Source organism: Calidris pugnax, unplaced genomic scaffold (genome assembly GCF_001431845.1).
Source record: "Calidris pugnax isolate Ruff unplaced genomic scaffold, ASM143184v1 scaffold13, whole genome shotgun sequence".
In the NCBI taxonomy this organism is placed as follows: Eukaryota; Metazoa; Chordata; class Aves; order Charadriiformes; family Scolopacidae; genus Calidris; species Calidris pugnax.
Genome location: NW_015090810.1, coordinates 7,443,078 through 7,451,797, shown reverse-complemented (window position 1 = coordinate 7,451,797; position 8,720 = coordinate 7,443,078). Strand labels below are relative to the sequence as shown.

At 41.9% G+C, this 8,720-nt stretch overlaps 1 protein-coding gene across 1 annotated transcript in view; it reads right to left on the bottom strand.

The window, feature by feature from the left end:
- The window catches only part of GABBR2 (gamma-aminobutyric acid (GABA) B receptor, 2), a 474,269-nt gene that overhangs the window by 464,789 nt on the left and 760 nt on the right, over positions 1–8,720 (bottom strand). The window lies entirely within an intron of this gene.

Sequence of the window (8,720 nt, the reverse complement as noted above, 5' to 3'; positions counted from 1 at the left end):
AAACTTTTTTTTTTTTTTTTTTTTTTTTTTTTTTTTTTTTTTTTAAAAAAGAAAAGAAAAAACAGCTATCTGGAGCTGATACCATTAGCATTCTTCACAGCAAGAAATGAGGAGCAGAGGGGAGCTTGGCTAAGTTTAAATATCTGGAATGCAAAACTTTTTGTACCTCTTTCTCTCTGCAGTGGTAGCTACTCCTACTTCATTTCTTTTACTACTTTGCATAACGTCTTCCTGCCACTGGCACATCCCTCCAGATTAGATTCTCACCAATAACATGGAATTTGGTCCAGTTTATAATTTTCAGAAAGCTATAAAGCGGAAGGGAAAAAAAGAGAAAGTTAGCCCTCTATCTCAGTCAATTTCCTGTAAATTATTAATAATTAGGGCTCTCCAAATTCATAGGGGAGGGGGGAAATCAAAACCCAAGGTGCTTTTACATAACTTTGAAATTATATGAAAGATTTCACAGAAAAGCAGAGTTTAATATTTTTATACTACATGTGAATATTAGAATATCTCTATATGATGCTGTTAAGATACACTACAGCGCATGTCTGATAATCACAATGCTTGAAAAATGTTACGTGTTATATTTTGTACCAGACTATGTGTTAATCTGCCAAAACCTGTCACTTTCTATAGAGTAAAAATTGTAAAGAAAGATGTCTGTTCTTTGCTAGAAAAACATTAAATTCCCTGTGAAAGCAGGAGCAGTAAACAGTGGAAAGGAAGTTAATTAACATCCCAAAAGGGGCCTCTTACTACTTTTCCCTGGAGGTTTTGGATGCAAAATGGTTACTTAGACACCTATTGTGTGTATGAATCTTCACATAATCCTGTAGTTCAGTGAAGCTGCAGCAGAAGCTGAGGCCCACCATAGGTGAATGGTAACTTAAAATACATAACTACTTTAGGGAAACAAAAGTTTGAGCAACTGCATTATTTTAAAGATATATGGCACTGATTCTTTAATCAAAAAATAAAAGAGATTCTGGAAATAACCAGGCAGACAGGATGAGCTCCTCTAAGAGGGACTGCGGAAAAGTGGTCTAACAAAAACAGATGGATATAGAAAAGAAAAGGGGGGTTCAGCCAAGAATTAAAAAACTATTCTGCAGAACCAGCTACTCAGTGAAGGAGCAGATGAATCCAGCAGACCCAGCTTGCCAGGAAACAACCTAACAAGCTTTTCACTTCAGTCTGGGACACTCTTTAGAAGGGAAGAAGACTTCTGGTTCCAGCAGGATCTAACCTTCATCTGAGCCCTTCATATGAGGCTGGATCCCCCCTGGTACCCAGAAAAGAGTCTGAAAGCCTTGGTCACCCCACAGAGCCTGCCTTGCTGGTGATTTCCCAGCCCAGTAGCCGGGAAGGCGTCGCGGGGAGAGCAGCGAGTGCCTACGCCGAGGGCTGCTGCTCTCCCAGCATCAACTGTTACAGGGGCAGCAGAGTTTAAGCTGGAAATAGCAATGGACTTCTAAAGGGATTTCAAGCAAATCGCAGAGAAAAGTTTGCCAGAGAGGAGGAGGATTTGGGGGGATCCTGAAGACAAGATCAGAGGGCTTTCTAAAGTATATCTTCTAGCTTGTGGGGGAGCAGGCAGGAATCCCCAAGTGAAATGTATGACCTATATGGTAAGAGTGGGATAATCCTAATGGTCCTCTGATCTTAGAACTCAGTAATTATTTAAGAGAAGTATCATGGCCATAGTAGGAAACCTAAGTTTTCTAATCCTATCCCTCAAACTCATGATGTTCACTTTAAAGCAATTAGTCCATTATCTGGGCCTTCATCTCTCAGGAGCCTCAGTAAAAACAATTTGGACAGCCCTGCTGAATTAGCCCTTATATTCTGTGCTCTTTGCAACTACTATTTTCAGAGGGAAGGTGGGTATTTGCTTTTAATTTGTTAGCTTTCATTTTCACGTTTGAGAATACTTATTTGGAAAATACTATGGGTGAAACTCTCAGAAATAAAGGCCGATGATAATGAAAAACTAATGGCACAGAAATTGGGCATCAATCACCCACTTGGCAACAAGGTTACATGTATATTCCATCACAAGGAGAAGAAAAATGGGAGGAAAAAAAAGTGTTTGTCAGTCAGTATGCCCCGTTTGCAATTAACAGGTAATGTCAAGCAGCCCTCAAATTCAGCAGACCTTACCCACAGCAAAATCCTCTGCAAATAGAGCAATCCTTGCCTAGGAAAGAAGACTCTGTCACCTCACATGTGTAAGTGGCATGGCAAGGGGAGACATAGCATGACTGAAAACATATTCCAGCTATTCTTTGAGCACTACCTTCTTTAAGACAGAGCGATGCTGTGGCTGAACCAGTTTGCTTCAGGAGTCAGGCTACTGGTCCATTAATGCTGGAGCCAGGCGACCACAAAATACTGCAAATCTCGCTTCTAGCTCAGCCAGACCTACAAATCAGAGAACAGTGCATCTGGCTCCTGAAAAGCTCCAGGCACTGTCACTGATTTAGATCCAGGATTCCTAGTACAAAAATAAATTTTAAAAAATGTGATGTGCTGCACTGTACCCTCTCCGTTTGGAATCCCACAGCCTGAAATATGTATATATCTATCTCCCTCTCTATATATACATATATCCCGGACTATTTGGAGCTGCTACATATCAACACAAATCGCCACAGTACTGAGCCATACAAATGCAGGTTGGCCTCAATGTACCTGTCTGCTAGCCCCAGCTGCTCCAAAAAACTTATTTGAGCCAAAAAGGGTCACAGAGGGTTTTCCCCTGTTAACTTCCACCACTTGATTCTCTGAGCCAGACCTCCATATGCAATGGTCCAAACCCTTCCTAAGTAAAAATACCTGCTTCCCTGTGATAGCAATGGCCCCCGCTGGAGTTTTGTGAAAAAGCTGTTTGGCCTTCAGCTTCTCCCGTTTGCTCAGATGCATTGTTATTCCACCATACGCCATGAAAATGTCCATAAAACAATGAAATTGAAAGCAGGGGACAAAACTTGAGACACACATGCATCACCATGCTCGGATTATTAATGTGAGATGGTGTTTTGTAGCCTTGACGTGCGATGCAATTTATGTTGTCATCCCAAATAGTTACATCTATTTAATTAAAACAATATAAATATTCCACTGGCAACTTTTTGTGTGAATGCCGTCATTAAATCTCTCACTTCTAGCTCCTTCCTCCCCCTTGTCTTATCACAAATATTTTCTTCACAGTTATCACCAGGATATTACACCCCATCTTTTCCACAAACCTGAGTAATTCACTCTGGTTGATAACCATATCAGAGGATAGGGCCTTCCCCCTCTTTCTTCAAATGTAAATGGAAACTTCTTCCTGGATTTATTTAAAAAAGCAACTTTTCCCTGCTGACAGAGCATGTTCGGCATTTGAATCAAAAGATTCCATTACGGTGTGTTTTGCAGTATGCATAGGATAAGTTATACTTGAAATTGCAAGACATATGCCAGAAAATGATACATTGGCTTTAATCTCTTTGCAGAGATATTTAGAGAATATACATTCTGCAGGTCTGGGATCCACACCCAGAGGAGTGGGTGCAGTGAATACATGATTTCTCTCCTCTCCCCACCCACATCTTAGCATCAGCAGAGAAGCCAGCATAGAATTAACATAAACACTTAACTTTTAGATTATTCCCTCCAAGTTTCCAAAACTCTAGAGCAAAAAGAGGTTATGTTGCAAATGGAGCCATATTACGCGAAAGTCAAAGGGGACATTGACTATTTAAAGAAATATGTCCCTTCCAAGCAGAACGTCGCCAGTAGAGTAGACAGTGATCGTCATCCATACACATAGTGTATCGCATTTTAATGCTATACTCTTTGCACATATCAGACAGCACACAGACAGCACCTGATCATATTTAAAGGTAAGAAATTACCCAACTGACTCAACATATGCCACACACGAGCTCATCTGACAGTACAAGAACAAATGTCTGCCAGTTCAGTCTGCTGTAAACTGGACCCTCTCTTAGACCCTGACATCTCCCATGTATTCAGCTGACTGCTACTCTTAGACGACCAAGACAACATCTATCTGTCCCATTTTGCATACTGCTTTAAAAACGAAAATAAGATTCCAGACAAGTTAGTAAGAGCACTCACAAGCATGTCAGGGCTCACCCCAGCGTCCTGACTTGGCTTTGGTACACCATACTTATCATAGAATGGTTTGGGTTGGAAAGGACCTTAAAGATCATCTAGTTCCAACCCCCCTGCCATGGGCAGGGACACCTCCCAATAGACCAGGTTACTAAAAGCCCCATCCAGCCTTGCCTTGAACACATCCAGGGATGGGGCATGCACAACTTCTCTGCACAACCTGTTCCAGCATCTCACCACCTTCATAGTGAAAAAATTCTTCCTGATATCTAATCTAAATCTACTCTCTTCCGGTTAGAAGCCATTAACCCCTCATCCTATCACTACATGCCTTTGTAAGTCCCTCTCCAGCAAATCCAGCTGCTGTTGGAGCGACTTCAAGTTATGCCTCCTAAGATGAAGGGCCTAACTTACACATCATGGGATTTCTTTCTGGGGGGGTGTCCTAGTTCAATTCTATTAGGGCAGAGTTGTTTAGATGGAAACTGACAGTTGTTTGCATGCCTCTGAAGATCATCAATTGCTACTGAACGCTGAGCTCCACACCCCTAGACAGAGACTTCATTTTGCACCCCTGACATGAACCAGCTCTCCTGTTTCCAGAATATGTTCCCCATCCCTAGTAACAGTAAATGTGACTTTTACTTCAGCTTGTAGGAACAAGACATGATTTGGCTTTGTTGGCATCATTCATGACTGGATTTCTGGAAAAGATATCTTTATCTGGACGCTGAGGGTCTTCTTTGACTTAGAATAACTGGTAGGAATGACCCAGATTGGTGCATGGACTGTACAACTTTCTTAAAGTTTGAGGGAAGAAGGTTTTACTGAAAATACAGGTAAGTTTTTAGTAAAAGAAGAAAATGAAGTGGTCTATTTATAATATACCTAGAATGTAACTTCCTGTCAGATAACTTAGGCAAGGCACTTTCTACTTAATTCCAGAATAGGAGTAGACATTTATTAAATTTCAATAAATGCACATTTTTCTCCAAATTTTGTGGAGTCCTGTGCACCTTCCAGAGCTCACCCTTCTATGCCAACCTGCTATTTAAAGGTATTAGAGTGTATTATTACACAAAGATGAGATTATATCAGGATTACCACAAATTATTTGCAGTAGTTAGAGAAAATGAAATAGTCTTATCCCCATAGTATGAATATTCTTCCCTCTTGGTGATAACATACCCCACTTACTTCTGGAAGATATTTTTTTCAGCTTGTCAAGACTCACTTTGATCTTCAGAAACAAGTGACAGAATCCTAACTTGCATACACAGCTTTCTTGGCTATACGTGTTTAGATTCAAAACAAATGCAGCCTGTCTGTGCACCACTTGCAGCACTGTGCCTACAGGAAATCACAAAATACATGCCATATTCGAGGGAAGATATCCAGATGCAGAAGGGCAGATATCCAACTTCCATTAAAGCCCTTGTCTTCTTCCACTGTGCCTCTTCCTCTAGTTTCTGCATGGTCAGTTTTTGACTGATGCAAATTAAACACTGTTGAAATTGATAATAGTGTCTCCTAGAATGTTAAATTCTTTTATGTTAGGGTTATTCTGCTTTTTTTCCCCGTAACAGATGTGCCAGGGTGCTTAAGCAGAAATCATCTTTCCTGATTTGCATGAAGTTGTGAATTACATCTAGTGTATGTAGAGCTTTTTATTTTATTATTTTGCAAAATATTTTTTTTGCATTTTCGACCAATTAAAGTCACAATCACAGGGACGGGAAAAAGAAGAAATATTATATCACAGTTATTGATCCAAAGCCATAAACTATCAAGCACCCTTAACTTCTAGGACCTGGTCCAAGGGCCATTGGAATCAGTGAATTACTGCCATTAATTTCAATGGGTTTTGGATGAGACTCTTTAGAGATGATCGCTTTATAAATTCTCTAGCTTCTAAAATAGCGTAATTACGAAATTTTGCCTAAGAGTCTCATCTAGAGTTTGCTCCCGCTCTCATTGAAATGAACAGCACAAATTAAAGTCGTGAACTTAGAGTTCTGCAAACACCTACACCTGAGCTTTGTTTTATTGACTCTGCCTACATAGGAATGTCCACATAGATAAAGACATGCCCATGGGGTAGCAAAACAGAGGCCCATGGGGTAGCAAAACAGAGTTTACCAAACTGGATCCGGATCACACTCCAAACACCTAACCATCAAAAATACTCAAGACAGAAGCCTCTGGATTTTTCTGTACTTGCTGTAACCTGTGATCGTATTTTGTAATAAAGACGTAATTCACACAATCACAACTGGTTGAGACATAGACTAAGGGCTGTACGTAAGTTTTTACTTCGGTTTAAATGCTTTGAAAAACACTGGCACACCTGCTCAAAGGCTAGCAAGTTCAAGTGCTGACAAACAACAGTCTAACTTAGAAGGCACACTGCAATTCTTCAGGAAATTGATCAGAAAGTAAAGGCATTGTAACGTTTCATTATACAAATCAGAAATTTCAAGCAAAAAAGTTCAATCCTGATAGAAAACTACCTGAATGCATAATTAAAAAAAAAAAAATCCATTTTGTTTATTTTCATAATTTTTTTTCATCAGGTTTTTGTTAAAATATTACACAAGATTGCAACACAAACATCAGATTGCAACAATGGGAGATTTTGGAAAGACGTGAGGGAGAATATGAGTTTCTGAATCACTGCCGCACATTTTCTACGCGATTTAAATATACTAAAAGCATTTTTTAAGTTATTAAAAAAATGCCAAATGTTCAAGGCTCCACATTCCCTTTTCAAGAGCCATCAATGTCACAAGCATCACCTGGGAAGCCCTGAGAGGGAGAACTACTCCCTTGTCTGTGATTATGCAATGATAAGGATCCAGGCCCCTCAGGCGTATCTGTTTATTGGCGACCTCAGAAAACAGGCTGAGGACCAAGTGGGCATGACAAGCCATCCACCCTTCTGCTTACGGTAAGTGCACTGAAGGAATAAGGTAATGTCTGAACCGAGTGAAAAAGTTTGCACTGCCATTATGTATTTAATGGCTCTTCCAGCCATTAGTCTATTCCGTTTCGGTGCAGTCAATCTAGTGCTCTTCGTAAACACTAAGTTATTTACTTGTCACTATTAAGCACGCAATAATGATCCAATCGTACTCCGAATATATACATTTGCCTGACTTAGCATTCCATAACCATCCATTTATTAATTGCTTAAAAGCATTCAAAGCCACACAGCAAGCTGGCAACGTGACCCTGATTCTTTATGTCCCTAGAGTACAAAACAGTAAAACTACAATTTTTAAGAAACTGATACTCATTCCAGAACAAATAGGGCATTTTTTTTTCCTGAATACTTTAATGCTAACTACCTAGTTCAGAACCCAAAATCTCTATTAAGAACTTCAAAATATTTTGACTGCAGTGAAGTGCAGCACCTTATTGATTATGATGTTATGAAGAAGGAAGATCTTGCCTAAGCTTCTCTGCTTCCTGTGCATGTGTTATTTTTGTAACAATTCCATCCAAGAGATGGATTTAAATAGAATAATGTAATGAAAACAGGATTAGGAGAGCTGTGATTTTTTTTCCTAACAAGTACCTCACTGTATGAAGCAGGTAATGCCATTCAGAAAATCCCCCATAATTCTTTTCATTATGATTGCAGAGTTCCCTGAGATTCATTTTTTTTAAGGAAACAAACAGCTACTCTGGCTTGTATTTCCTTTCAATATCCCAGTCTTGTTCACACAACACAACACGGCGGCAGCACGCTTTCTCCCCAACTCCATCTTCAGCAGTATTGCCCTCCGTGCATTTCTGCTCAGGGACATCTGAACAAAAAAATCTTATGACAAATGCTTGTCAATAAAAAGCAGCCACCCTAGAAGGGAAGGCTTTTGCAGTAATTTTAGGGAAGGAGAGGCTGTGGCAAAGCAGTACAGCCTGTCATTCCTGCTCTCCTTGCTCCCTCCCGGATCCCGAGAACCGAAGGGGAGAAGACAGGGGCTTCCTTAAATCACAGCCGGGAAGATTTTCAGTAGTCGCTGGCTTTACCGGGGGTTGTCTTGGAAATGAGGCCCCGCCGCTGGCATTACACAAGAAGCCACTGCCATCTTCAGGAAAGCTTCGATATTGGACCAGCACCTACCCTCCGCAAACACACGCTGATGGAAGTTGTGACCAAAACCAAAATGCAGTTGTGGGTGGCTGGTGGTGGGAACCAACTTAACAAAGCCCCCGCCGGGCTCCCTGCCTCTCCCCCGACCAGGGAAAGCAAAAAGATGTTTCCCGGCGGGCACATCACGGCGCAGGGCTCCTCTCTCTGAGCCCAAGGGAAGGGGTCCGGAGCGGGGCACCTCGCAGCCATCCCGCCGCGCTGCCCACCGCTCGCCGGGGAGCGGGACCGCAAATTTAACTCTTTCGGAGGAGCGGCTCCGAGCCCCGTCGCCTCCCGCCCGCCGCGCATCCCCCGGCCCGGCGCCCCGCCGCTCCCGCCGCTCCGGCCGAGGGACGGAGACCCGGCGAAACCCCGCCGGAGCCTCCCCGCCTCCTCCTCAAGCCACGGCCGCTGCCCTCGGCGCCGGCGGGATGGCAGCGTGTGCCCGGCGGCGGGG